The 22,218-nt window shown below is 38.1% G+C and overlaps 1 long non-coding RNA gene across 1 annotated transcript; it reads left to right on the top strand.

Annotated features, from left to right (window-relative positions):
• Window positions 1-4,365: 4,365 nt before the first annotated feature.
• LOC119472000 lies at window positions 4,366-8,250 on the top strand. The gene is made up of 3 exons (XR_005201103.1): window positions 4,366-4,511; window positions 6,982-6,990; window positions 8,239-8,250. It is a non-coding gene; the product is annotated as an uncharacterized LOC119472000 (long non-coding RNA).
• Window positions 8,251-22,218: the final 13,968 nt, after the last annotated feature.

Below are 22,218 nucleotides of genomic sequence, written 5' to 3'. Positions count from 1 at the left end.
TTACAGTTAAATATTCTAAATGCCCACCACCAGTCCTTTTGCTATGGTTTTTCCCAGTCATCTCTTGATCGGTTGAAAGTTCTTTTAAGTAGATTCTTTAATTTAGGCTCATGGGAACAATATCCATGAGATCTTGCATTAAACACCTTTTATTATAGCTGTTATGCTTGAAGATCAGTGTATTAGTCCGTTTTCATGCCGCTATGAAGAAATGCCTGAGACTGGGTAATTTATAAAAAAAAAAGAAAAAAAAAAGGTTTAATGGACTCACAGTTCTACATGGCTAAGGAGGCCTCACAATCATGGTGGAAGGCGGAAGTGCAAAGGCACATCTTACATGGCAGCAGGAAAGGGCATGTGCCTGAAAACTGCCCTTTATAAAATCATCAGATCCTGTGAGATTAATTCACTGTCATGAGAACAGCACAGAAAAAAACCAACCCCCGTGATTCAGTTACTTCTCACTGGGTCCCTCCTATGCCATGTGGGGATTATGGGAGCTACAATTCAAGGCGAGATGTGGGTGGGGACACAGCCAAACCATATTAGTTAGCTTGCCAAAAGATAAAACCCTTGATGCACACTTTGTAGAAATGGCTCCATTATCCTCTGGTAGTAAATATAACTGTAGAGAAACAGGCGGTCAGCTGGTTTTCTTTTACTGTGGAAGAAAAGGCTTGGTCTTTTTTCTCTTGGCTGACCAAAAGCATTTTTGTTATTGTTGTCATTTTAAAGTCCAGTTACTTTAATAGGATGTGCCTTTGGGTTGATTGATCTGGACCAACATTTTCTGGAATACAGCATATCATTTCAATGTATACATTTAAGTCTCTGATTTTAGGAAAATTCTCTTGAACGATCTCTTTGAATATTTATGGTATTCCATTTATTTGTCTTATTTTTTCCTTAAAGACACCAAATGATACAGTTTGGATGAGTGTCCCTGCCCAAATCTCATGTTGAAATGTTGGAGGTGGGACCTGATGGGAGCAGACAGGATCATGGGAGTGTATTTCTCAAGAATGGTTTAGCACCATCCCCTTGGTGCTGCCCTTGCCATAGTGAGTGAACTCTCATGAGATGTGGTTGTTTAAAAGTGTGTGGCATCTCTCCCTTTACTCTTTTGCTCCTGCTCTGACCATGTGAGATGCAGTGCTTACTCTGCCTTCACTTTCTGCCATGATTGTAAGTTTCCTGAGGCTCTCCAGAAGCTGAGCAGATGGCAGTATCATGCTTCCTATATAGCCTATAGAACCATGAGCCCATTAAGCCGCTTTTCTTTATAAACTACCAGTCTCAGAGTTCTGAAGGGGAATGGCAGATAGGAGGCAAGACTTAATATCAGCTCCTACTCAGACAGACAGAGCAGCAAGTGGAGACTCACATCAGTAACTTTTGCTTCAAGGACTACCCCAAGAATGTACCAGGAAAGCTGAGAGGATCCACAGACCTTGATGGAAGTAGATCACTACCAAAAAACTGTGAGTGCCCAAAGTGTGAAAATATGAAAGGGGGATCCTCTGCCCCAAAACACATACCCTCACTGGGAAACCTGAAAATCCAGATCACAGGAGAAGGATGTGACATAACCTGGATCTGAGACAAATTTAGAGAGCTGAGCAAAATACATGGGTAGAAGCAGTGGGAAGAGCACTGTGAGCTCTCCCAGTTCCCAGGGAAACCATTTCTGACTTTGTTTTACAGGGGTCCTCGGGGAGGTCTGCCAGAGGAACTGGAAAAAGGCTACAGAGAGAAGAAACCTTCCAGCTGAACTTCGTAACAATTTCAATGGAAGGCAAAGGTACCTGGACAGAACTCAGGGATGGGGTGAATCAGGAGTGCAGATGCAGCACAGAAGCCACAGCAGGCAGAGAGGCATGAAACCTGAAAGCTCTACTTGCTTTCTCAGGCAAGAGGCTGGGTAGCCTGGGGCAGGTTCTCAGCCCTGCTGATCCGCTGCCTAAAAATAAACTCAGCATTGTTGCGGGAACACAGTGAGAGTGAGATTGGCCTTTTGGGCTGTTTGGGAGCTGGGTGAGGCCTGTGGCTGCTGGCTTTCCCCCACTTCCCTGGAGACCTGCATGATGCCGCTGAAGCAGCCATCATGCCCTGAGAACATAACTCCTTGGCCTGAGAACCACACTGCATCCTCCACAGCAGCCACAGTAAGCCCCACCCAAGGAGAGTCTGAACTCAGACATGCCTAACACTGCCTCCACCTGATAGTCTCTCTCTATCTGCCCTGGTAGATGAAGACAAAGGACATATTCTATGGGGAGCTCTAGGGCCCTGCCCACCACCTGATCCTCCCTATACTACCACAGCTGATGCTCTCTTGAAAACGCCACCTTTGGGCAGGAGGCCAACTGAAAGAAAACTAGTACAATAAACAAAACTACAACTAAGGACCTTCATAGAGTTCATTTCACTCTTCTACCACCTCCACCAGAGCAGGTGTTGCCATCCATAGCTGAGAGACCTAAAGGCGGTTCACAACACAGGACTCTGTGCAGATACCCCCAAGTACCAGGCCAGAGTCTAGTAACTCCAATGGGTGGCTAGATACAGTAGAGAAATAATAATCACTACACTTTGGCTCTCAGGGAGCCACATCCCTAGGGGAAGGAGGAGCGCACTACATCAAGGAAGCAACCTGTGGGACAAAAAAATCTCAACGGCGCCTTTGTGCTCCAGATCTTCCCTCTGACGTAGTCTGCACAAATGGAAAGGAACAAGAAAAACAATTCAAGCAATACGACAAAGGAAGATTCTTTACCATCCCCAAAAGGTCACACTAGCTCACCAGCAGTGGATCCAAATCAAGAAGAAATCCATGAATTGCCAGAAAAAGAATTCAGAAGGTTGACTGCTAAGCTAATCAAGGACACACCAGAGAAAGGTAAAGTCCAACTTAATGAAATAAAAAAAGATACAAGATATAAAGAGAAAAATCTTCAGTGAAATAGATAGCATAAATAAAAAAATTACGACTTCTGGAAATGAAAGACACATTTAGAGAAATGCAAGATGCACTGGAAAGTCTCAGCAATAGAATCAAACAAGCAGAAGAAAGAACTTCAGAGCTCAAAGAAAAAGTTTTCAAATTAACCCAATCCAACAAAGACAAAGAAAAAAGCTTTCAAAAATTAAAGCTTCCAAGCAGTTTGGAATTATGCTAAACAAACGAACCTAAAAATAATTGGTATTTTTAAAGAATAAGAGAAATCTAAAAGTTTGGAAAACATATTTGAGAGAATAATTGAGGAAAATTTCCTGGCCTTGCTAGAGACTAGCAATTAAACTACCAAATTCTCCACTGTCTTGATGATCTGTCTAGTGCTGTCAGTGGAGTATTGAAGTCTCCTATCAAGACATCCAAATACAAGAAGCACAAAGAACACCTATAAAATTTATCACAAAATATCATTGCCTAGGCACATAGTCATCAGCTTATCTAAAGTCAAGACAAAGGAAAGAACCTTACGAGCTGTGAAGCAAATGCATTAGGTAATCTATAAAGGAAAGCCTATCAGATTAACAGCAAATTTCTCAGCAAAAACCCTATAAGATAGAAATGATTGGGGCCCTATATTCAGCCTCCTAAAACAAAACAATTATCATCCAAGAATTTTGTATTCAGCGAAACTAAGCTTCACAAATAAAAAGATATAGTGTTTTTCAGACAAACAAGTGCTAGGAGAATTCACCACTACCAAGCCACTATTACAAGAATGGCTAAAAGGAATGTTCTAAATCTTGAAACAAATCTTCAAAATACACCAAAATAGAACCTCCTGAAAGCATAAATCTCACAGGACCTATAAAACAAAAACGCAATTAAAAAAAGGTATTGAAGCAACAAATAGCATGATAAATAGAATAGTACCTCACATCTCAATACTAATGTTGAATGTAAATGGCCTAAATGCTCCACTTAAAAAATACAGAATGGGAGAATACAGAAGAATTCACCAACTGAGTATCTACCATCTTCCTAACACATAAGAAATCACATAAACTGAAGGTAAAGGGGTGGAAAAATATAATCCATGCAAATGGGCAACAAAAGCAAGCAGGAGTACCTATTCTTATATCAGCCAACAAACTTTAAAGTAACAGCAGTTTAAAAAGGCAAAGAGGGACATTATATAATGATAAAAGAACTTGTTCAACAGAAAAATAACACAATCCTAAATATATATGCACCTAACATTGGAGCTCCCAAGTTTATAAAACAATCACTATTAGACATAAGAAATGAGATAGACAGTAACAATGATGGTAGTGGACTTCAATACTCCACTGACAGCACTAGACTTGTCATCAAGACAGTAAGTCAACAACAACAACAACAAAAATGGACTTAAATTATAGTTTAGAACAAATGGACTTAGCAGATATTTACAGAACGTTCTACCCAACAACTGCAGAATATACATTCTATTCATCAGCACATGGAGCATTCCCCAAGACAGACCATATTATAGGCCACAAAACAGGTCTCAATAAATGTAAGAGAAATCAAAATTCTATTGGGTCAACAGTGAAATCAAGATGGAAATTTAAAAATTCTTTTAACTGAACAGTAATAGTGATACAACCTATCAAAACCTCTGGGACACAGCAAAGGCAGCGCTAAGAGGAATGTTCACAGCCTTAAATGCCTACATCAAAAAGTGAAAGAGCACAAATAGACAATCTAAGGTCAACCTCAAGGAGATAGAGAAACAAGAACAAACCAAACCCAAATCCAGCAGAAGAAAAAAAATAACAAAGATCAGAGCAGAACTAAATGAAATTGAAACAAACAAAAAATACAAAAGATAAGTGAAACAAAAAGCTGTTTCTTTGAAAAGATAAATAACATTGATAGATGATTAGTGAGATTAACCAAGAAGAGAGAGAATCCAAAAAAGCTCAATTAGAAGCAAAATTGGAAATATCACAACCAACACCACAGAAATATAAAAAAAAATATTCAAGGCTACTATGAACACCTTTACACACATAACTGGAAAACCTAGGGGAGATGAATAAGTTCCTGGAAATATACAACCCTCCTTGATTAAACCAGGAAGAAACAGAAACTGAACATATCAATAGCAAGCAGCAAGATTGAAATGGTAATAAAATAAATTGCCAACAAAAAAAGTCCAGAACTAGACAGATGCACAGCTGAATTCTATCAAACATTCAAAAACGAATTGGTGGTTTGCTACCTATGTAGCAAACCTGCATGATCTGCACGTGTACCCTAGAACTTAAAGTATAATTTTTAAAAAAAGGAAAAAAAGAAAGAAAAAGAGATAATAACTTGGCCTCCATAAAAAAAAAAACCCACCGAATTGGTACCAATCCTATTGACACTATTCCACAAGATAGAGAAAGAAAAAATCCCCCCTAAATCATCTCTGAAGACAGTATCACCCTAATACCAAAACCAGGAAAGGATATAACCAAAAACAAACAAATAAACAAAACAAAACAAACTAGGAACCAATATCCCTGATGAATATAGATGCAAAAATTCTTAACAAAATACTAGTTAACTGAATACAATGGCATATCAAAAAGATAATTCACCATGATCAAGTGGGTTTTATACCAGAAATGCAGGAATGATTTAACATATGCAAGTCAATAAATGTGATGCACCACATAAACAGACTTAAAAATCACATGATCATCTCAATAGATTCAGAAAAAGCTTTTGACAAAATCTGGCATCCCTGTATGAGTAAAACCCTCAGCAAAATCAGCATAAAAGGGACATACACCTTAAGATAATAAAAGCCATCCATGACAGACCCACAGCCAACATAATACTATATGAGAAAAGTTGAAAGCATTCTCCCTGAGATCTGAAACAAAACAAGGATGCCCACTCTACCCACTTCTATTCAACATAATATGGAAGCCCTAGCGCACAAGAAAAAGAAATCAAGGGTATAAAACTGGTTAAAAGAAAGCCATACTGTCACTGTTTGCTGATGATACAATCACATATATAGAAAACTCTATACATTACCCAGTCTCTGCTATTTCTTTTCACCAACGTGAGAATGTACTAATACACCAAATATGTGTGTGCTGTATGCCCTTTATCTTTGTTCTATAGCTATCATGGCATGGTATGGAATAGAGGTACTTTCCCCAAGTTGGCTGCAATTGGCTCCTAACTCCATTTATTTTTTCAAGTGGAAAAAGTGTGTACCACACGAACCTGCCAGAATTGGGCCTCCATATTCCAATGACATGTTTTCCTCTTCTCCTTTCATCAAAACAAGTAGCTGAGCCTCACTGTCCTAGCACTAGGAAGAAGGTTGCATGAGAGGGAAGGGGCTCCCTTCTCATTGGTTTATAAAGTCCTAAAACCCATGTTTTCATATCTTTCAGGATAACAAAATATCAAATGAGAAGTACACACACAATTTTATGGTTAGTATTTGTTAATGAGTTCTGTGTTCTTTTCACCTTCCATTCACACTAATTATAGTGCAAAAAAGAAATCTGGACCCCTCTTTACCTTTTTACCTCTCAGAACTTCAGTTTTATCACCTGTAAAATGAAGTCAATAAAAGGTGTCTTATGAGATTCTTACAAGGATTTGTGATAGAATATGTAAACTTCAGCTATGATTTGTGACTTACAGTAGGTGCTTGACAGCTGGACAGCTATTGATCTTCCTAACAACTTACCCCTTTGCTTCCCTCTTTTATATTTAGAAATAACCCATCTCAATGGAAATAAAAATGACTTTTGGGAATTTAGCCTATCCCACAGTTGACAGAATTATAGAAAGTCAGTTTAAAACAAAATCTCTCATTTGATTTTAACTCAATTTAGAAAACTCAAATTTTAGTGCACCCTGATTTACAACTTTAAATAATAGTTTTTAAAAACAGTAGGAAAAATATCTTATATTTATTACTGTGATAATAAAATATTTAATCTATTCAAGAAAGATAATTTAAAAAGTAGTTTAGAAAAGTCACCTAAATGTTGAGCAGTAAGATCCAACAAGACACAGTGAAAAATAGTACAGGTTTTGACATAAAAAATGCCAAGCCAGATGACGTGGGCTTAAACTATACAATTCTTTTGAACTTCAGGTTTCTCATCTATAAAGTGGCACTTATTTATCTCATAAGACACCAGGGTTAAATGAAATAAGAGATATGAAGAGGCTACACAATTTTAATTATTTACTGTGTTCCAAAGTATTTGTATTATAAAAAATAACTTTGGGATTCATTATTCATGCTTTTGAGTCTGGATTTCTATAGTTTCCACATTCACTGGGGGTCAAGGTGGAAGTGACTCAAAATAGCAACGACTACCTTTGCCTAGGTGTTATCTAAGGACCTGGGAGCTAAAAAGGGAGCCAAAAACAAGACACCTTAATTGTCACCTCTCTTTCAATAATTTACTTGAAGTCTATTAATGTTCCTTTTGCATGAGATGTTTCAGCATCTGGTCAGGCCAGGCAGGCACCCTCAGATCAGTCAGAAGGCACTAAGGCCAATTAAGGAGATGAAACCAAAGAGCACTGGGAACAAGATGCTTTGTCTGCATCCATTTCTACAGCAAACAGTCAATTGCATCTTTATTGTTACAGCTAGGCAAAGATCTTCACAAATTTGTCATTTCCCAAGCTTTCCAATAGCTAGCTATTCATATGTGGTTCCTGCACCGTTGTCTGTCATCCAAAAGCATTCTGAGAAAAATGCCTTTATTTTAAAATTCTGTGGATGCAAAATTCTTATAAGTTTTGTGAAGTATGTCTTCTGGTTTTCTAGATTGTAATCTCTTATGGTTGTGATCTCTGAATAATGCAATTATCAGAAGATACAGTCATAAAAAGACTTCAGTAAATAGTGTTTTCTACAGGCCACATGGAAGGGACATGTGAAACCAACAGTGCCACTATTTTTGCTATCTCATCTATGACTTCTAGGCACAGTGCACAGCCATTCCTCTGAAAGCTCACTCTATCCGACATAAGCCATGCGTCATCCATGATGAAGGTATCCTTCAACTAAAGCAATCGCTTCATTCTTGGGGCTATTCAACATCTGCAAGGTTTACTCTATCTTATTAACATTTTATTTTATTTATTGTTTTGAGAAAGAGTTTTGCTCTTGTTGCCTAGGCTGGAGTACAATGCCATGATCTCGGCTCACTGCAACCTCTGCTTGCAGGGTTCAAGCGATTCTTCTGCCTCAGCCACCCGAGTAGCTGGAATTATAGGCATGCACCACCATGCCCGGTTAATTTTGAATTTTTAGTAGAGATGGGGTTTCTCCATGTTGGCCAGGCTGGTATTGAACTCCCAACCTCAGGTGATCCACCTGCCTCGGCCTCCCAGAGTGCTGGGAATACAGGCATGAGCCACCACCATGCCCGGCCTTCTTATTAACATTTTTAAAAGGCAAACTTTTTGAGTGTCTACAACTCACACTAGGAAAAAAGAAAATCAATGAATTAGAAATCACCATCTTCAAGAAAATTTCTAGAATATCAATATTTTCTGACTTTCCAGTCAGGAGTGGTTCATTATGATGACTGCATTCTTGCATGATAAGCTCCTATTTCCTGTCGCTTATGCATCAATTTACAGTATTGAACACTACTTAGCCATGATTTGCCTGATGGATCTAAGATACAACTTGCCAACAGCATAAGAAAAATGCTTTCTACATAATGAAACTACAACTAAACAAAACGGGCTCTGATGTTATCCAGGGATCAAAAAGACCTCTCTCCCAAAACCCCTCCCGCACTATGATTCTTTGGTACTTTTAAAATTTGAGCTAATCATGTGGTTTGCAGCATTTAGTTTGCATGATTATGACAGAAGTATATGATAAAAGCATTACAACTGGATAGAAGGAGAGAATATATAAAATAATGAGTTATATTGGTAAATGGATTATTGTCTATATGACAGATTGATACCCTCAGAAGGATTTTAATGATGAAATGCTGAAAGGTTGCACATATTTGACAGAAAATGCAAACAGCTATGTTGGAAACATAAGGAGTTGACTTGACAAATGTGCTTTCACAATGAATAACCAGAGCATCCATCAAAACAAAGGCCAATGCCTAGAAGAAAATGTGCACAGCCACTGCACTGGCCCATGTTAATAGATGGTGCAGGTTTTTAAAAGACCAGATGTATGTACCTCTAGGACCAATCAAACAAGGCTTATTTTTCAGAGGCCACCAAAAAAGTCAGCATAGTCAAGATACACAACAGTAGTATCACCATCAATGGCTGCTCAGGCTGTGCACTGCCCAATTCCAGAGACACCAATCAATTGCAATGCACTGTAACTAGAACCCTCCACAAATTGGCATCCTGCTAGAAAGAGAGAGTTGCATTATCTCAGAGAGATGCAACCTTTGGACCCACCCCCAATACCTCTCTATAGGGTTTTCAAAGTTGCAGATGATAATGTTGAGTGACTTTCCAGAAGCACAACTACATGTCTCCAGCCCCAGCTTTGTAGGCATCAGCCCAGCATAGTTCTACACACAGCTTCAGAAGGATACATTCCAGAGGCCACCATATGAAAGCCAGGCACATCTCATCAGTCTCTGTGATATGTAATGCATAATACACAGCTTGCTCAGGCATAAACAAAAGCCTTATTCATCACCCTCACTCTCTCCAGGTTGGTACATCCTGGTCTGGGAACATTCTTAATGCTGCAGATTGGGCTACTTTCCCAGTCTCTGGGAGCCATACTTACAAACCCTTAGACTAGCTGAGTTGACTGTAAATGCCGAAATGCAAGGAGCACTGGGACCATACATTACCACTCTGACTTTATAACATAAGGCCCAAAGAAAGATAACTTTGAGGAAGGCTTCATGCAGAAGTGCTGATTTACTCTTTATCTTCATATCAGCCAATAAAAGGAGTCAGCTTGTGGCAGCCTGTGACATAAAATAAGCACTGGGCTGTGGGCATCACACGTGCGTTAGAGCCTTACAAAAGTAAGTTTGAATCCTGATTCTACAACGAAGTCCCTGCCTTATATTGGGTCAGGTGCTTGGCCTCTATGAAGATTTTTTCCCCTGCTTATGACACTATAATAACACTTAACATCCAGGATCAATAATAGAATTAATGAGATATGTATAGAGCTCCTGGTACACTTCCTAGCATGTGGTAGGTGACAAATGAATAGTATCTATTAATTTTATTATAAGAATGAACTCTAAATTATGAGAACAATTGTATGGTACTAAGTAAAAGAGTATGTGTATGCGTGTGCACTCAGCATTATATTTTTATAGTAAGTTTGAAAATTAATTATACAAATTAATAGAAGAATACAGTCTCCTTTTTTTTAAAAAAAATAGGACATTATAAAAGAGGTTAAAATTTTATTTGGCCACTCACTGCTACTCCCCATTAATTCCATTTTCTTCTCTACCTCCTAGAAGCAACCAATATAAGATTTTTATATGTAAACATACATGTGTGAAAAGTACATGCTTTAAAAATTATCAAGACTTAGCTGTTCCAGCCTTTGGGCTCTAGAGTGTCCAATCAAACTGGGGGCAGAAGGGATCCCCCAACACAGCACAGCTGCTCTACCAACAGGTGGCCAGACTGCTTCCTTAACTGGGTCCCTGATCTCACTCCTCACTCTGCAGGACCTCGCAATTAGGACCTTCCCCAGCCAACAGAGATTTGAATTTCTTCTGTGACAGCACTCCCAGAGGGAGGGGAGGGCCACCATCTTTGCTGTTGGGGCAACTTAGCTGTTTTAGCTATCGAACACTGTTTCAGTCCAAGCCAGCTGGAGGTGGAACGGATCTGTCAGCACAACACAGCTGGTCTACCAAAACGCGGCCAGACTGCTTCTTTAAGTGGGTCCCGGTCCTGTTCCTCTTAAGTGGGTAGAACCTCCCAACTGGAGTCAGTCAGCAGCAACCCCTGTCGGTGTTCTCAGGCCAACAGAGATTTATAACCTCCCTGGGCTAGAGCTCCCAGAGGGAGGGGGCGACACCAGCCTTGCTGTTTGTGTAACAGCCATTCCAGCCTTTGGGCTTCAGAGTGTCTGAAGTGACTGGGGGCTGAAGTGGATCCCAAGCACAGCATAGATGCTTTACAAAAACACTCTCCTTTTTAAATGGACCCTCAATCCTGTTCCTCCTAACTTGGCAGGACCTTGAGGTTTCTAGCCACCTCCTACAGGGCTGGCAACAAGTCCATACCTCCCTGAGACAAAGTTTCCAGAGGGAGGGGCAGGCTGCCAACTTTGCTGTTTCACAGTCTTTACTGGTGATACCACCAGGTGCTGGAAAATCTGAGGTGACTGACTGGAGTGGGCCCCAAGCATACCACAGCAGTTCTAAGGAAAATCGGTCAGACTGTTATGTGGGTGCACATTCCCGTATCTCCTCACCAGGCAGGTCCTCCAGGCCTGGGTCTCCAGTCACCGCCCCCCAGAGCTATTGAGTAAGTGGCAACTTGGCAACTCCCTGGACAGGCCCTCCAGGAGCAACTGAAAGCCTCTCTGCCACTGCCTCTGCAGCGGAACTGCCCTTGCCACCCTCAGAATAACAAAGGAGCAAATGCCTTAAGTACTTTATCTACACCTTCAACAAGCTATAGTCGACCCAAGGAGAGGTGGTCAGCCTATCTCTTATGGGTCTCACACTCCACTGCTTGTCACCAGATAGGGAACTCCTGGCTTGGGCCCACAGCACAAACCCTCCATCCTGGGTTGATTGCACTGAGCAATTGCTGAACTGCATTTCTTTGATGGAACCCCCAGGAAACAAGCAAATGACAGTCAGCCACAACCACTACTAAGATCCCTTCCTCTGCTGCCTCCAAGTTGGGGTAAAAACATAAACACTGAGATAGCCCCAGAGCTGCTGCAGGCAGCCCAGGAATGCCAAGTTGCAATCTACAGCCAGCACTCAAGGTGGAGAGGAACCTACACTTCCAGAGCACTGAGAGGGAACCTGGCTGCAACCTGAGGAAATATAGGGGAGCCAAACTACTGAGTAAGAGTCTATTAGCTGACAAATAAGCCCAAGTGCCACCTGCTGGATCCCACCCTCAAAGCTTCAACACCAAAAATACCTCACTAACATAAGCCCCTCCGAAACTAGAGAGAAGAAGGCAGCTTCTAATAAAGACCCTGCACAAAGCCTTGGCCTGGTGAAAACATCCAGAAAAGAAGTCTATTGACTATACTCAACGTATGCTGCAGTTAAAGGAACACCCACACAGACAGATGAGAAAGAACCAATGTGAGAACTCCCATAACTAAAATGGTTGTATGTTCTCCGAACAACCACACCAGTTCTCCAACAAGACTTTTTAACCAGGCTGAACTGGCTGGAATGACAGAAATGTAATTTCTGGACACACACAAAGATCATTGAGATTCAGGAGAACAGCAAAACCCAATTCAAGGAAAATAAGAATCACAATAAAGTGATACTGGAGCTGAAGGACAAGAGAGCCAGTATAAAAAAGAACCTAAGAGGTCTGACAAAGCTGAGTAACACAACGCAAGAATTTCACAACGCAATTACAAGTGTTAACAGCAGAATAAATCAAGCTGAGGAAAAAATATCAGAACTTGAAGACTAGTTCTCTGAAATAAGATAGTCAGACAAAAATAAAGAAAAACACTGTGAATAAAAAGAAATGAGCAAAACCTCCAAGAAGTATGGGATTATGTAAAGAAGCCAAATCTATGAATTGTTGGCATCCCTGAAGGAGGGGGAGAAAGCAAACAACTTAGAAAACATATTTCAGGATATCATCCCTAAAAAGTTTCCCAGCTTTGCTAGAGAGGCCAATACTCAAACTCAGGAAATACAGAGAACTCCTGCAAGATTCTACACAAGAAGATCATCCCCAAGACACATAATCATCAGATTTTCCAAGGTCAAAATGAAAGAAAGAAAAAATGTTAAAGGCAGCTAGAGAGAAAGGGCAGGTAACCCATAAGGGAACCCCATCAGGCTAACAGCAGACCTTTCAGCTAAAACCCCACAAGCCAGAAGAGATTAGGGGCTTCTACACTCTTAAAGAAAAAAATATATTCAACTAAGCATTTCATACCCAGCCAAATTAAGCTTCCTAAGTGAAGTATAAATAAGATCCTTTTCAAATAAGCGAATGTTGAAGAAATTCATTATCACTAGACCTGCCTTACAAAGAGATCTTGAAAGGAACACTAAATATAGAAAGCAAAGACTGCTACCAACTAATACAAAAACATACTTAACCACACAGACCAGTGTCACTGTTAAAGCAACCACACAAACAAGTCAACGTAATAACCAGCTAATAGCACAATGACTGTATGTGCTAATATCAAATGACTAATATCAAATCCATACATATCAACACTAACCATGACTGTAAAAAGGCTAAATGCACCACTTAAAAGGAACAGAGTGGCAAGCTGGATAAAAAAGCAAGAACCAATGATATGCTATCTTCAAGGCACCCATCTCACACTTAATGACACTCATGGGCTCAAAATAAAAGGATGGAGGAAAATCTACCAAGCAAATGAAAAACAGAATAAAGAAAGGATTGCAATCCTAACTTCAGAAAAAAATAGATTTCAATCCAACAAAGATTTAAAAAGACAAAGAAGGACATTACATAATGGTAAATGGTTAATTCAACAGGAAGACCTAGCTATTCTAAATATATATGCACACAATGCAGGAGCATCTATACTCATAAAGCAGGTTCTTAGAGACCTATGAAGAGACAGAGACTCCCACACAATAATATTGGGAGACTTCAACACTCCACTGACAGTATTAGACCATCAAGGCAGAAAAATAGCAAAGATATTCAGGACCTAAACTCAACATTGGACCAAATGGGTCTGATAGACCTTTGCAGAACTCTCCACTCCAAAACAACAGAATATATATTCTTCTCATCATCACAATGGCACATACTCTAAATCAATCACATAATTGGACATAAAACAACCTTAACAAATGCAAAAGAACCAAAATCCTGCCAAACATACTCTCAGACCACATCACAATAAAAATAGAAGTCAGGAGTATAAAAATAGCTCAAAACCATGAAATTACATGGAAACTAAACAACATGCTCCTGAATGACTTTTGGGCATATAATGAAATTAAGCCAGAAATTGAGAAATTTTTTGAAAATAACGAGAACAAAGATAAAACATACCACAATCTCTGGGACACAGCTAAGGCAGTGTTAAGAGAGAAATTCATAGCACTAAATGACCACATCAAAAAGTTAAAAATGTCTCACATTAACAACATAATTTCACAACTGAACGAATTAGAGAAGCAACAATAAATCAACCCTAAGGCTAGCAGAAGACAAGAAATAAGAAAGATTAGAGATGAATTGAAAAAAATCGAGTCACGAAAACCACTCAAAAGACCAATGAATCCAGCAGTTCATTTTTTTGAAAAAGTTAATAAAATAGCTAGTTTAATAAAGAATACAAGAGAGAAGATTCAAACAAACACATTAGAAATGATGAAGGGAATATTACTAGTGACCCCAAAGAAATAAAATCAACCATCAGAAATTACTATGATCATCTTTACATACAGAATCTAGAAAACCTAGAAGAGATGGATAAATTCCTGGACACATATATCCTTCCAAGACTAAGTTAGGAAGAAACTGATTCCCTGAACAGACCAATAACAAGCTCCAAAATTGAATCAGTAATAAATAGCCGGCTAACCAAAAAAGCTTGGGACCTGACAGATTCACAGCTGAACTCTATCAGATGCACAAAAAAGAGCTGGTGCCATTCCTAGAGAAATTATTCCTAAAAATTAAGGAGAAAGGACTCCACCTAAACTCATATGAGGCCAGCATCATCTTGATACCAAAACCTAGCAGACACACAGCAATAAAAAAAAAAATCACACCAATATCTTTTATGAACATTGATGCAAAAATCCTCAACAAAATACTTGCAAACAGAATCCAGAATCCAGCAGCACATCCAAAAGCCAATCCACCACAATCAAGTAGGCTTCATCCCTAGGATTCAAGGTTGGTTCAACATAAGCAAATTAATAAATGTGATTCATTGCATAAACAGAACTAAAGACAAAACCGCATGATTATCTCAGTGGATGCAGAAAACGCTTTTGAAAAAATTCAACACTCCTTCATGTTAAAAACTCTGAATAAACTAGGTATTCAAGGAACATACCTCAAAATAATAAGAGCCATCCATGACAAACCCACAGCCAACATTATATTGAATGGGCAAAAGCTGGAAGCATTCCCCTTGAAAACAGGCATAAGACAAGGATGTTCTCTCTCACCACTTCTATTTGACATAGTATTGGACATCCTAACCAGAACAAACAGTCAAGAGAAAGAAATAAAGGGCATCCAAATAAGCAAAGAGGAAGTCAAACTATCTTTGTTTTCACACAACATGATTCTGTATCTAGAAAACCCAAAAGTCTCAGCCCAAAAGCTCCTTCATCTGATCAACAACTTCAGCAAAGTTGCAGAACACAAAATCAATGTACAAAATCACTAGCATTCCTATACACAAACAACAGCCAAACTGAGAGCCAAGTCAGAAAGGCAACCACATTCACAATTGCCACAAAAAGAATAAAATACCTAGGAATACAGCTAACCAGAGAGGTGAAAGATCTCTACAATGAGAATTACAAAACACCACTCAAATAAACAAGAGAAGACACAAACAAATGAAAAAATATCCCATGATCATGGATAGGAATAATCAATGTCATTAAAATGGCTATATTTCCCAAAACAATTTACAGATTAAATACTATTCCTATATTACTACATTGACATTCTTCACAGAATTGTAAAAAGCTATTTTAAAATTCATATGGAACCAAAAATAGAACTCCAACAGCCAAGGCAATCTTAAGCAAAAAGAACAAAGCTGGAGACATCACATTACCCAACTTCAAACTATACTACAAAGCTAACCAAAATAGCATGGTACTAGTGTAAAAACAAACACATAGACCAATGGAACAGAATAGAGAGCCCAGAAAAAAGGCCATACACTTATGACCATCTGATCTTCAACAAAGCTGACAAAAACAAGCAATGGGGAAAAGACTTGCTAGTCCATAAATGGTGCTGGGATAACTGGCTAGCCATATGCAGATGATTGAAGCTGAACACTTTCCTTACACCATACAAAAAGAATCAACTCGAGATGGATTAAAGGCATAAATGCAAAACTCAAAACTATAAATACTCTGGAAAACAACCTAGATAATACCATCCTGGACATAGGAGCAGCAAAGATTTCATAACAAAGACACCAAAGCAATAGCAACAAAAGCAAAAATTAACAAGTAGAATCTAATTAAATTTGAGAGCTTCTGGGGCCAGGTGCAGTGAACTATGACTGTAATTCCAGCAGTTCGGGAGGCTGAGGCAGGCACATCACCTGAGGTAAGAAGTTCAAGATCAGCCTGGCCAACATGGTGGAATCCTGTCTATACTGAAAATATTAAAANGAGCCAGATATGGTGGTGCATGCTTGTAATATGTGCTACTCAGGAGGCTGAGGCACAAGAATCACTTGAAGCTGGGAGGCAGAAGTTGTGGTGAGCCAAGATCATACCACTGCCCTCCAGCCTGGGTGACAGAGCAAGACTCCATCTAAAATAAATAAATAAATAAATAAATAGAGCTTCTGCACAGCAAAAGAAACAATCCACAGAGTAAACTGACAACCTACAGAATGGGAGAAAATATCTGCAAACTATGCATCTGACAAAGTCTAATATCCAGCATCTATAAGGAACTTAAATTTACAAAAGAAAAACAAATGACCCCATTTAAAAGTGGACAGAGGACATGAACAGACACTTTTCAAAAGAAGACATACATGCAATCAGCAAGCATATAAAAAAATCTCAGTATCACCAATCAGAGAACTGTAAACCAAAACCCCAGTGAGGGCTGGGCACAGTGGCTCATGCCTGTAATCCCAGCACTTTGGGAGGCTAAGGTGGGAAGATCACGAGGTCAAGAGATCGAGACCATCCTGGCCAACACGGTGAAACCCCATCTCTACTGAAAATACCAAAGAAATTAGCCCGGAGTGGTGGCACACACCTGTGGTCCCAGCTACTAGGGAGGCTTAGGTGGAAGAATAACTTGAACCCAGGGGGCTGAGGTTGCAGTGAGCTGAGATTGTGCCACTGCACTCCAGCCTGGTGACAGAGCAAGACTCCATCTCAAAAACAACAACAACAACAACAAAACCCAATGAGATACCATCTCACCCCAGCCAGAATGGCTACTATTAAAATGTCAAAAAACAACAGATGCTGGTGAGGTTGTAGAGAAAGGGGACACTTACACAGTGTTGGTGGGAGGGTAAATTAGTTTACCATTTTGGAAAGCAGAGGAAGATTCCTCAAAGAGCTAAAAGCAAAACTACCATTTGACCTAGCAATCCCATTACTGGGTATATACCCAGAGGAATATAAATCATTCTGCCATAAAGACACATCCATGCAAATGGTCATCGCAGCACTATTCACAATAGCAAAGACATGGAATCAAACTAAATTCACATCAATGACAGATTGGATAAAGCAATGTGAGACATATATACCATGAAGCCATAAAAAGAAAAAAAGATAATGTTCTTTGCAGGAACATGGATAGAGCTAGAGGCCATTATCCTTAGCAAACTAACACAGGAACAGAAAACCAAACACCATATGTTGTCACTTATAAGTGGAAGCTAAATGATAAGTACTTACAGACACATGGAAGGAAAGAACAGACAATGGGATCTACTTGAGGAAGAATGGTGAGGAAAGGGAGAGGAACAGAAAAGATAACTATTGTATACTGGGCTTAATGCTTAGGTAATGAAATAATATGTATAACAAACACCCACGATATGTGTTTACCTATGTAACAAACCTTCATATATACCCCAAACCTAAAATAAAAGCTAAAAAATAAATTCTGGAAATATAAACATAAAAATAAACAAATGAAATTATCAGTCATTGATGCTATAATACTATATGTACTATACTAGCACCATTTTTGTTTGGTTAATTCAGCATCATTTATGAAATCTGGCCATGTCATTATGCTTCAATCCGGAGCATTCCTTCTCCCTGCAGTATTGGGATGCTCCAGCTTGTGAGCAAAGCACATTTTAATTATCCATCCCTGATAAATGCAATTCATATTGCATGTATAAATGCCCTTTTAAATTGCTGTTAATGTTTCACTATTGCAAATAATGCCATAAACATCATTAGCACAGGTGCGAAATTTTGTCAAGGATATGTGCCAGAAGTAGAACTTCTAGGTATGGATATTTCAAATTTTATTAGCTATTGACAAATTCCTATCTAAAGTGAACATATCAGTTTACATTCTTATCAACAGTTTGGCACCTTTTCTGTTTCCTCAAGTTCTTGCCAGTGTTTAAATTTTGCCAGTGTGGTTAGTGAAAAATGGTATGTTGTTACTTAACTTTTTCCTATATATTCTAGATAGAAATCCTTTGTTATGTAATCTGCAGATATATTCTTCCAGTGTATCATTTGTCTTTTAACTTTTGAATGAAGCCTCTCTGGTATAGAAGGTTTTATAATGTGAAGTAGGCACATTTACCAGTGTTAATTATTTTGGGGTTTTTTTTTTCTTAAGAAACATTTTCCTACTTGACAATCATAACATACTCTATATATTCATTGAATTTAAGTTTTAATTTTGCTTTACATTTAAGTATGGAATCCAGGTGTATTTGGTTTTTGCAGCGATCTAATTTGGTTTTTCCATGTATTAAACCAGTTGTTTATGAAACCGCTTATTAAGTAATCCATCTTTTCTTCCTTTCCACTCTCACATCCCAAGTATTCACATGTATATGAATCTCTTCCTGCACTCTGTTTTGGTTCATTAATCTATTTGTCTATTCCTGCAACAATACTATTTTATTTACCCTACCTTTGTAATGAAGTTTGATATCTGATAGGTTAAGTCCAACACATTAGACTTACTTTTCAGGACTCCTTTGACTAGGCTTTCATATTTAGTATTGTAAAAACTTTAGATTCAGTTTACCAACTATTATGCACAGTCTCATGGAGCTATTGAGTGGAGCTGCATTTATTTTATGTATTAATTTGGGAAAAAAGAGGCATTTTTATAATCTGTCTTTCTTGCAATGGTATCTCACCATTTGTTGGTGTCTGGTGTCCTTCAGTAACATTTCATAATTTTTTTCGGAAATGGATTTTTCTTTTTTAAGTGTATTTCTTGTTACTTCAATGTGTTTGTTGCTATTGTAAATAGGATTTTCTTAATGGTAATTGCTCAGGTATATGGAAGCCGTTTATTTTTCTACATTGATTTCATATCAGATCCACTTCCAGACTAACTCACGTACTTCTAATAGTCATTTATTATCATGTGTTTTCAGCTAAACAATTATCTATAAATAACCATGGTTTTTCTTTGTTTGCTAATAATTATACCTTTCATTTCTTATTTTTGACTTGTTGGCTTCATCTAATACAATTGGAATATTAGCCGTGCAGCCAGTTTCCTTGTCTTATTCCTGGTTTTACTTGCGATGTTTCTAAGTTTCAACTTTAAATATAATCTTTGCTAGATAAATCTGGTAAATAGCTTTCATCAGACTGGGGATAGTTTCATCTATCCCTAACTTGCTATTTTGTGTATGTGTGCATTTTAATCATGCATAGGTATTGAATTTTGAATTTCTAATTAGTTTTTTATTTTAGCTGCTTGTAATTTGTTTCCTGGGTGCAATATTTTCCCTAATCTTTCTGATAATAGCATCAGATTCATCGTAAGCAACGTGTTCTTAATGCTTTACTAGCTGTCTTTTCAGACTAGGTTTTGCATTTGTCTTCCTTTTGTTGGGTGACTTTCTGTAACATTCTTGACCCTGAGTTCATCTCTCTTCTGTGATTTCCACAGATGGACAGCTGCCTCTCTATAAGACAACGGCACTGTGGGAAAAGGCAGGGAAACGCATCTCCACAGGGCTTTCCACGAGCGTGGGGAGAAGGCATGATGCCTCTGATGGGATGTCATGGGGACTGATCTTCTGGGCTTTACAGTTCCTGTTCCTCCACCTGTCACCAAGGGCTTGGCTCTCTGTCCCAAGAATTGCTTCTTGTAGAAACAGATACTCCTGTCAGAGCTTCCTAGTCCTAATATAAGGAGCGAGTGAGAGAGAGAGAAGAGAAGAGAGAACATTCTAAGAGGTTCACCAGCCAAGTAGATTTTATGATAATTCAATTAAGTTATTCCTCATTGCCTCTTGGCTTCATCCAGCTGTTGATTTTGTTCTCACTCTGTGGTGTCACTCTCCCCTAGACTTCCACACATGTTTGGGGTTGCTTTTCATCTTTTTAGAGCCTGATCCAATCTGTTTTAAGTAATTTAGATATTCATCATGATTTTTGAAAACATTTCATCTTTTAAGGGAGAGAGTATGACTATGTATTTGTTTTTATGTCTACACATATACATACACATATATACACAGACATACACAAATATATACACACACAACTTTCATTTCTAGAGTTTATTGTAGCATATCAGGGTTCAATGTGTGCTCAGATTACTATTTGGAAATCAGATTCTCTCTTTAAATCAGAAGTATTTGTACACTGGGGAATTATCCTAAGCTAGATCTAACATCTGGAATAACACAAGGCATTGATATATACATGGAAAAGCAGCATCAAATATGAGTTTATCAACTCTGATTTGATCTCAAAAGGGCTACCTTCAATCTAAACATAGGGGTTAGGTGTTGACTAATATGAAAGCGATCTGTAACTGTTGTTTTTGGATCTCACTGACTCCCTTTATTAGATCTGTGAACTTGAATAAGGTATTCAGTATCTCTGACCCTCAATGTTGCTGTTGTGAAGGTCATGTAAAAAATTTAGGTGAAACTAGTTTATAATCAGTTAAACACTATGCATGAAAATGATCATTGCTGGCATTACCCTGTTATCTTTGATTTCTCATCTGTCACACCTCAATTTTCAAGTTGTTCACATGTTGTCAATACATGCTGCCTATTTATATAGAAATCTACTTGATAGAAATATTGGTATATTATTCCAGAAAGCTTAAAACACATTGTTTTGAATATACAATTCATGTTGACTGAGAGAATATGGTGCTGTGGTTTTAGTATGGATTTTGGGTCAGGTAGATTTGGGCTCTAATCCTCACTTGTTTACTTCTAAATCCTTTCTTGAGACAATCACAGCTCCTTGGTAGTTATACAACATGTCGATTCCTTGATGCTGTTATTATTGCAATAGCTTTAGATGACCTCCAATAACACAAGATTAGGAGACCATCTCTGTGTCTTATTAAAATCCTGTGTTTGAAAGGTGCAACTAAGAATGTCTCATAGAAGACTGTCAGCATATCCTGACAAGAGGACACTCCTGGATTTCCATTGCTCAACATGTCAATCTTTTATTGAATCAATCATTCAATCTTGCTAAATTGCTAAGGCAGCTTCCCATTATCCTATCCAGGCTTACTGAGAATTTACTATACACACACACACAAACACACACACACACACACACACACACACACACACACATATATATATATACACTATATACATAGTGTGTATATATATATATATAGTGTATATAGTATATATACACTATATATACTATATAGTGTATATATATACACATATAAACACTATATAGTATATATATACACATATATATACTATATAGTGTATACATATATACATATATATGGTGTATATATACTATATATACTATATATATATACACTATAGTATATATATGCACTATATATATATGCTATATATACGCACTATATATATATACACTATAGTATATATATATATATAGTGTGTGTGTATATAGTGTATACATATGCACTGAGATATATAGTATATATATACACACATATATACATATATGTATATATAGTGTATATATATACACTATATATCTCAGTGCATATATATACACTATATATACATATATATATAGTGTGTGTGTATATATATATATATATATATATATCCTAGATTTCTACTCTGTATGCACCAATTTTTTCAGGGTTATTTGTGTTAGTCTTTATTGGAAACTACAGAGTTGAGTCTTGAGGCA

Source organism: Cebus imitator, unplaced genomic scaffold (genome assembly GCF_001604975.1).
Source record: "Cebus imitator isolate Cc_AM_T3 unplaced genomic scaffold, Cebus_imitator-1.0 Scaffold81, whole genome shotgun sequence".
In the NCBI taxonomy this organism is placed as follows: Eukaryota; Metazoa; Chordata; class Mammalia; order Primates; family Cebidae; genus Cebus; species Cebus imitator.
Note: the sequence above shows the minus strand (reverse complement) of the source record. Positions and strands in the feature narration are given on the sequence as shown.